Below are 9616 nucleotides of genomic sequence, written 5' to 3'. Positions count from 1 at the left end.
ACTGAGGGGAGGGGGGCACAATTTGGCATCTTTGCCCTGGGCACTCACTGGCTGATCTTCTCCCGCCACTGAGCCAAGCAAGGCAAAGCAACATGTTTGCTTTAAGTCCCCCTACTTATCATATACTCCTCTATTCTTTGCTCTCTGCCAGTACTTCCAGGTATGGGTTAGCATGTGGCAATACTGGGCCAATCAGCACATAGGGAGTCTACAGCTCTGTGTAAGCTACAACTTTTCTTTTCTTTAGCTTCGGGCACCTGAAATTAATAGTGAGTGAGTGAAAATAAAATGTGTATATCCTCCTGTGGAGGTCTATAATAAAGTGAACTTGTCCTGCATGGGCAAAGTACAGTTTTATTTTAATGCTGAACCCCAGGCACCACTTGCAGCATAAAGATATAATTCAATTTTTGTACATTTTAGAAGTCAAGCAGTGTAAATATCTGGATATGACTTGGTTTCGGCCTTTTGCAATCCTAGTGTAGCAGAGCTCAGACTTGGAGAGGGAGAAGCAGTACAAGGAGCCACTTAGTTGTCATGCTGTGCTCATGTGCTAACAAGAAACATGTGGATAGGAGGAGAGAGCAGAGTGACATAGAGATGAGCTTATTAGTCTATTGCTTATTCTTTGACAGGATGGGGAAAGGACAAGACCTGTAAGTGTTACATAAAGTGGTTCTAAACCTTTACATATACAGAGGTGACTGGCCGATATACAGAGATTAACCACTTAAGGGCCACCCCACGCAGATATACTGCGGCAGGGCGGCCCTCCCGCGCATATTCACGTATATGTATGTGATATGCCTTTAAGGCTCCAGGGGGAGCGCATGCTCCCTCGGAGCCGCGCTTCCACTTTGATTAGACACAGCGGTAGCCGAACCGTGGGAGGGGCGGGCACGATCGTCGCCGGCCTCCCGCGATCATCGGCTAGAGAGACAGGAGCTCCGTCTGCCTATGTAAACAAGGCAGATGGCTCTGCTGTCACACAGGCAGAGGGAGATCCTGTGACTCAGCTATGCTACGCTGAGACACAGATTTCTCTCTACCTGTGATTGGGTCTCCCCCCCCCCCCCCACAGTTAGAAAGCATACCTTAGGAGCACCCCGGGTTCCACTCCTGTCAGCTAATAACAGGAAACTGAGGCTACAATTTGCACAGGATCACCAAAATTGGACAATAGAAGATTGGAAAAACGTTGCCTGGTCTGATGAGTCTCGATTACAGCTGCGACATTCAGATGGAAGGGTCAGAATTTGGCGTAAACAGCATGAAAGCATGGATCCATCCTGCCTTGTATCAACGGGCAGGGCCGGACTGGGAATGAAAACCAGCCCTGGAAATAATTTCATACCAGCCCCATAGCATTATTATACCGGCCCAACAGCATAGCGCCATTATTTTCTTCTTCATAAAAGGGAAAACCATGCATTTTAAAGCACATTTGAAAACTGTATTATATATAGATAAGACAGATATGTTCTGGCAATATATGCTACAGCATAGCAACACAGGACAGATGGTTAGAGGCTGCATATTGGATGGAACAGGAGACATCTTAGGCTGTGCGGACATTATACAGGAGAGGTCAGAGGCTGTGCGGACATTATACAGGAGAGGTCAGAGGCTGTGCGGACATTATACAGGAGAGGTCAGAGGCTGTGCAGACATTATACAGGAGAGGTCAGAGGCTGCGGACATTATACAGGAGAGGTCAGAGGCTGTGCGGACATTATACAGGAGAGGTCAGAGGCTGCAGACATTATACAGGAGAGGTCAGGGGCTGTGCAGACATTATACAGGAGAGGTCAGAGGCTGTGGACATTATACAGGAGAGGTCAGAGGCTGTGCGGACATTATACAGGAGAGGTCAGAGGCTGCAGACATTATACAGGAGAGGTCAGAGGCTGTGCGGACATTATACAGGAGAGGTCAGAGGCTGTGCGGACATTATACAGGAGAGGTCAGAGGCTGTGGACATTATACAGGAGAGGTCAGAGGCTGTGCGGACATTATACAGGAGAGGTCAGAGGCTGCGGACATTATACAGGAGAGGTCAGAGGCTGTGCGGACATTATACAGGAGAGGTCAGAGGCTGTGCGGACATTATACAGGAGAGGTCAGAGGCTGTGCGGACATTATACAGGAGAGGTCAGAGGCTGTGCGGACATTGTACAGGAGAGGTCAGAGGCTGCGGACATTATACAGGAGAGGTCAGGGGCTGTGCGGACATTATACAGGAGAGGTCAGAGGCTGTGCGGACATTATACAGGAGAGGTCAGAGGCTGTGCGGACATTATACAGGAGAGGTCAGAGGCTGTGCAGACATTATACAGGAGAGGTCAGAGGTTGTGTGGACATTATACAGGAGAGGTCAGAGGCTGTGTGGACATTATACAGGAGAGGTCAGAGGCTGTGTGGACATTATACAGGAGAGGTCAGAGGCTGTGCGGACATTATACAGGAGAGGTCAGAGGCTGTGTGGACATTATACAGGAGAGGTCAGAGGCTGTGTGGACATTATACAGGAGAGGTCAGAGGCTGCAGACATTATACAGGAGAGGTCAGAGGCTGTGCGGACATTATACAGGAGAGGTCAGAGGCTGCAGACATTATACAGGAGAGGTCAGAGGCTGTGCGGACATTATACAGGAGAGGTCAGAGGCTGCAGACATTATACAGGAGAGGTCAGAGGCTGTGCGGACATTATACAGGAGAGGTCAGAGGCTGCAGACATTATACAGGAGAGGTCAGAGGCTGTGCGGACATTATACAGGAGAGGTCAGAGGCTGCAGACATTATACAGGAGAGGTCAGAGGCTGTGCGGACATTATACAGGAGAGGTCAGAGGCTGTGCGGACATTATACAGGAGAGGTCAGAGGCTGTGTGGACATTATACAGGAGAGGTCAGAGGCTGTGCGGACATTATACAGGAGAGGTCAGAGGCTGTGCGGACATTATACAGGAGAGGTGAGAGGCTGTGCAGACATTATACAGGAGAGGTCAGGGGCTGTGCAGACATTATACAGGAGAGGTCAGAGGCTGTGCGGACATTGTACAGGAGAGGTCAGAGGCTGCGGACATTATACAGGAGAGGTCAGGGGCTGTGCGGACATTATACAGGAGAGGTCAGGGGCTGTGCGGACATTATACAGGAGAGGTCAGAGGTTGTGTGGACATTATACAGGAGAGGTCAGAGGCTGTGTGGACATTATACAGGAGAGGTCAGAGGCTGTGTGGACATTATACAGGAGAGGTCAGAGGCTGTGCGGACATTATACAGGAGAGGTCAGAGGCTGTGTGGACATTATACAGGAGAGGTCAGAGGCTGCAGACATTATACAGGAGAGGTCAGAGGCTGTGCGGACATTATACAGGAGAGGTCAGAGGCTGTGTGGACATTATACAGGAGAGGTCAGAGGCTGTGCGGACATTATACAGGAGAGGTCAGAGGCTGTGCGGACATTATACAGGAGAGGTCAGAGGCTGTGTGGACATTATACAGGAGAGGTCAGGGGCTGTGCGGACATTATGCAGGAGAGGTCAGAGGTTGTGTGGACATTATACAGGAGAGGTCAGAGGCTGTGTGGACATTATACAGGAGAGGTCAGAGGCTGTGTGGACATTATACAGGAGAGGTCAGAGGCTGTGTGGACATTATACAGGAGAGGTCAGAGGCTGTGTGGACATTATACAGGAGAGGTCAGAGGCTGCAGACATTATACAGGAGAGGTCAGAGGCTGCAGACATTATACAGGAGAGGTCAGAGGCTGTGCGGACATTATACAGGAGAGGTCAGAGGCTGCAGACATTATACAGGAGAGGTCAGAGGCTGTGCGGACATTATACAGGAGAGGTCAGAGGCTGTGCGGACATTATACAGGAGAGGTCAGAGGCTGTGTGGACATTGCACAGGAGAGGTCAGAGGCTGTGGACATTATACAGGAGAGGTCAGAGGCTGCGGACATTATACAGGAGAGGTCAGGGGCTGTGCGGACATTATACAGGAGAGGTCAGAGGCTGTGTGGACATTATACAGGAGAGGTCAGAGGCTGTGTGGACATTATACAGGAGAGGTCAGAGGCTGCAGACATTATACAGGAGAGGTCAGAGGCTGTGCGGACATTATACAGGAGAGGTCAGAGGCTGCAGACATTATACAGGAGAGGTCAGAGGCTGTGCGGACATTATACAGGAGAGGTCAGAGGCTGCAGACATTATACAGGAGAGGTCAGAGGCTGTGCGGACATTATACAGGAGAGGTCAGAGGCTGTGCGGACATTATACAGGAGAGGTCAGAGGCTGTGCGGACATTATACAGGAGAGGTCAGAGGCTGTGCGGACATTATACAGGAGAGGTCAGAGGCTGTGTGGACATTGCACAGGAGAGGTCAGAGGCTGTGGACATTATACAGGAGAGGTCAGAGGCTGTGGACATTATACAGGAGAGGTCAGAGGCTGCGGACATTATACAGGAGAGGTCAGGGGCTGTGCGGACATTATACAGGAGAGGTCAGGGGCTGTGCGGACATTATACAGGAGAGGTCAGAGGCTGTGCGGACATTGTACAGGAGAGGTCAGAGGCTGCGGACATTATACAGGAGAGGTCAGGGGCTGTGCGGACATTATACAGGAGAGGTCAGAGGCTGTGCGGACATTATACAGGAGAGGTCAGAGGCTGTGCGGACATTATACAGGAGAGGTCAGAGGCTGTGCAGACATTATACAGGAGAGGTCAGAGGTTGTGTGGACATTATACAGGAGAGGTCAGAGGCTGTGTGGACATTATACAGGAGAGGTCAGAGGCTGTGTGGACATTATACAGGAGAGGTCAGAGGCTGTGCGGACATTATACAGGAGAGGTCAGAGGCTGTGTGGACATTATACAGGAGAGGTCAGAGGCTGTGTGGACATTATACAGGAGAGGTCAGAGGCTGCAGACATTATACAGGAGAGGTCAGAGGCTGTGCGGACATTATACAGGAGAGGTCAGAGGCTGCAGACATTATACAGGAGAGGTCAGAGGCTGTGCGGACATTATACAGGAGAGGTCAGAGGCTGCAGACATTATACAGGAGAGGTCAGAGGCTGTGCGGACATTATACAGGAGAGGTCAGAGGCTGCAGACATTATACAGGAGAGGTCAGAGGCTGTGCGGACATTATACAGGAGAGGTCAGAGGCTGCAGACATTATACAGGAGAGGTCAGAGGCTGTGCGGACATTATACAGGAGAGGTCAGAGGCTGTGCGGACATTATACAGGAGAGGTCAGAGGCTGTGTGGACATTATACAGGAGAGGTCAGAGGCTGTGCGGACATTATACAGGAGAGGTCAGAGGCTGTGCGGACATTATACAGGAGAGGTGAGAGGCTGTGCAGACATTATACAGGAGAGGTCAGGGGCTGTGCAGACATTATACAGGAGAGGTCAGAGGCTGTGCGGACATTGTACAGGAGAGGTCAGAGGCTGCGGACATTATACAGGAGAGGTCAGGGGCTGTGCGGACATTATACAGGAGAGGTCAGAGGCTGTGTGGACATTATACAGGAGAGGTCAGGGGCTGTGCGGACATTATACAGGAGAGGTCAGAGGCTGCAGACATTATACAGGAGAGGTCAGAGGTTGTGTGGACATTATACAGGAGAGGTCAGAGGCTGTGTGGACATTATACAGGAGAGGTCAGAGGCTGTGTGGACATTATACAGGAGAGGTCAGAGGCTGTGTGGACATTATACAGGAGAGGTCAGAGGCTGTGCGGACATTATACAGGAGAGGTCAGAGGCTGTGTGGACATTATACAGGAGAGGTCAGAGGCTGCAGACATTATACAGGAGAGGTCAGAGGCTGTGCGGACATTATACAGGAGAGGTCAGAGGCTGTGTGGACATTATACAGGAGAGGTCAGAGGCTGTGCGGACATTATACAGGAGAGGTCAGAGGCTGTGCGGACATTATACAGGAGAGGTCAGAGGCTGTGTGGACATTATACAGGAGAGGTCAGGGGCTGTGCGGACATTATGCAGGAGAGGTCAGAGGTTGTGTGGACATTATACAGGAGAGGTCAGAGGCTGTGTGGACATTATACAGGAGAGGTCAGAGGCTGTGTGGACATTATACAGGAGAGGTCAGAGGCTGTGCGGACATTATACAGGAGAGGTCAGAGGCTGTGTGGACATTATACAGGAGAGGTCAGAGGCTGTGTGGACATTATACAGGAGAGGTCAGAGGCTGCAGACATTATACAGGAGAGGTCAGAGGCTGCAGACATTATACAGGAGAGGTCAGAGGCTGTGCGGACATTATACAGGAGAGGTCAGAGGCTGTGCGGACATTATACAGGAGAGGTCAGAGGCTGTGCGGACATTATACAGGAGAGGTCAGAGGCTGTGCGGACATTATACAGGAGAGGTCAGAGGCTGTGTGGACATTGCACAGGAGAGGTCAGAGGCTGTGGACATTATACAGGAGAGGTCAGAGGCTGTGGACATTATACAGGAGAGGTCAGGGGCTGTGCGGACATTGCACAGGAGAGGTCAGAGGCTGTGGACATTATACAGGAGAGGTCAGAGGCTGTGGACATTATACAGGAGAGGTCAGAGGCTGTGTGGACATTGCACAGGAGAGGTCAGAGGCTGTGGACATTATACAGGAGAGGTCAGAGGCTGCGGACATTATACAGGAGAGGTCAGGGGCTGTGTGGACATTGCACAGGAGAGGTCAGAGGCTGTGGACATTATACAGGAGAGGTCAGAGGCTGTGGACATTATACAGGAGAGGTCAGAGGCTGTGTGGACATTGCACAGGAGAGGTCAGAGGCTGTGGACATTATACAGGAGAGGTCAGAGGCTGCGGACATTATACAGGAGAGGTCAGGGGCTGTGCGGACATTATACAGGAGAGGTCAGGGGCTGTGCGGACATTATACAGGAGAGGTCAGAGGTTGTGTGGACATTATACAGGAGAGGTCAGAGGCTGTGTGGACATTATACAGGAGAGGTCAGAGGCTGCGGACATTATACAGGAGAGGTCAGGGGCTGTGCGGACATTGCACAGGAGAGGTCAGAGGCTGTGGACATTATACAGGAGAGGTCAGAGGCTGTGTGGACATTGCACAGGAGAGGTCAGAGGCTGTGGACATTATACAGGAGAGGTCAGAGGCTGTGGACATTATACAGGAGAGGTCAGAGGCTGCGGACATTATACAGGAGAGGTCAGGGGCTGTGCGGACATTATACAGGAGAGGTCAGAGGTTGTGTGGACATTATACAGGAGAGGTCAGGGGCTGTGCGGACATTATACAGGAGAGGTCAGAGGCTGTGTGGACATTATACAGGAGAGGTCAGAGGCTGTGTGGACATTGCACAGGAGAGGTCAGAGGCTGTGGACATTATACAGGAGAGGTCAGAGGCTGTGCGGACATTATACAGGAGAGGTCAGAGGCTGTGGACATTATACAGGAGAGGTCAGAGACTGCAGACATTATACAGGAGAGGTCAGAGGCTGCAGACATAATATAGGAGAGGTCAAAGGCTGCAGACATTATACAGAGAGAGCTGACATGGACATCTAAGGGGACAGCAGTAAGGCACACTCTCAGGCTCACCTGCTGCAATCACATCATGCTGCTGCTGCTGCTGCTGGCACAAGAAGTTTTGTGTGGGACAGTGTGGGAGGAGGGATCGGCTTCGGCGCGCCCGTGTCAGTCTTGCTGGCACAGGCAGTCAGAGTCAGTTGGTCCATCATCCACCCCGCCGTGCAGCCGCTGCGTGACGTCATGCCGCTCACAGCGGCTGACGTGGAATAGTAAATATCGGACGGACCGTCCGTCACTCTGTAGCATAGCGCAGCGGGGGCCGGGGGCGGGGCTGCGGCGGCCATCATCACAGCGGCGCGGCCCCAATGCTTAAAGCGGCGCCGCGGCCCTATGTTAAAGCGGCGCTGCGGCCCCATGTTAAAGCGGCCCCATGTTACAGCGGCCCCAGGGCCGGCGGCCCACCGGGAAATTTCCCGGTATCCCGGTTAGCCAGTCCGGCCCTGTCAACGGGTCAGGCTGGTGATGGTGTAATGGTGTGGGGGATATTTTCTTGACACACTTAGGTCCTCTTAGTACCAATTGAGCATCGTTTAAACACCGCGGCCTTCTGATGGCTCCTTCCAGCAGGATAATGCACCATGTCACAAAGCTCCAATCATCTCACCACTGGTTTCTTCACCATGACAATGAGGTCACTGTACTCCGATGGCCTCCACACCACCAGATCAGGTCACTGTACTCCGATGGCCTCCACACTCACTAGATCAGGTCACTGCACTCTGATGGCCTCCACACTCACCAGATCAGGTCACTGTACTCCGATGGCCTCCACACTCACCAGATCAGGTCGCTGTACTCCAATGGCCTCCAAACTCACCAGATCTGGTCACTGTACTTCAATGGCCTCCCCACTCACCAGATCAGGTCACTGTACTCCAATGGCCTCCACGCTCACCAGATCAGGTCACTGCACTCCGATGGCCTCCACACTCACCAGATCAGGTAACTGTACTCCAATGGCCTCCACAATCACCAGATCAGGTCACTGTACTCCGATGGCCTCCACACTCACCAGATCAGGTCACTGCACTCCAATGGCCTCCACACTCACCGAATCAGGTCACTGTACTCCGATGGCCTCCACACTCACCAGATCAGGTCACTGTACTCCGATGGCCTCCACACTCACCAGATCACGTCACTGTACTCCAATGTCCTCCACACTCACCAGATTAGGTCACTGTACTCCAATGGCCTCCACACTCACCAGATCAGGTCACTGTACTCCAATGGCCTCCACACTCACCAGATCAGGTCACTGCACTCCGATGGCCTCCACACTCACCAGATCAGGTCACTGTACTCGGATGGCCTCCACACTCACCAGATCAGGTCACTGTACTCCAATGGCCTCCACACTCTCCAGATCAGGTCACTGTACTCCAATGGCCTCCACACTCACCAGATCAGGTCACTGTACGCCAATGGCCTCCACACTCACCCGATCAGGTCACTGTACTACGATGGCCTCCACACTTCATCTCATCCAATAGAGCACATTTGGGATGTGGTGGAACGGGAGATTCCCATCATGGATGTGTCATGCCGACAAATCTGCAGCAACTGCCTGATGCTATCATGTCAATGAGGTCACTGTACTCCAATGGCCTCCACAGTCACCAGATCTCAATCCAATAGAGCAGTGGTCTCCAAACTGCAGCTCTGGGGGCCTGATGTGGCCCTTTGCTTGCCTTTATCCGGCTCTTGGGGCACTATTCCTACCACTGACACCAAAAATGGGGGACTATTCCTCCCACTGATACCAATGATGGGGCACTATTCCTCCCACTGACACCAATGATGGGGTACTATTCCTCCCAATGACACCAATGATGGGGCACTATTCCTCCCATTGACACCAATGATGGGGCACTATTCCTCCCGCTGACACCAATGATGGGGCACTATTCCTCCCAATGACACCAATGATGGGGCACTATTCCTCCCACTGACACCAATGATGGGGCACTATTCCTCCCAATAATGACACCAATGATGGGGCACTATTCCTCCCACTGA

Source organism: Pelophylax lessonae, assembly GCF_965119305.1.
Source record: "Pelophylax lessonae genome assembly, chromosome: 10".
Taxonomy (NCBI): Eukaryota; Metazoa; Chordata; class Amphibia; order Anura; family Ranidae; genus Pelophylax; species Pelophylax lessonae.
The sequence above is the reverse complement of the archived record's forward strand: the minus strand, read 5'-3'. Positions refer to the sequence as shown.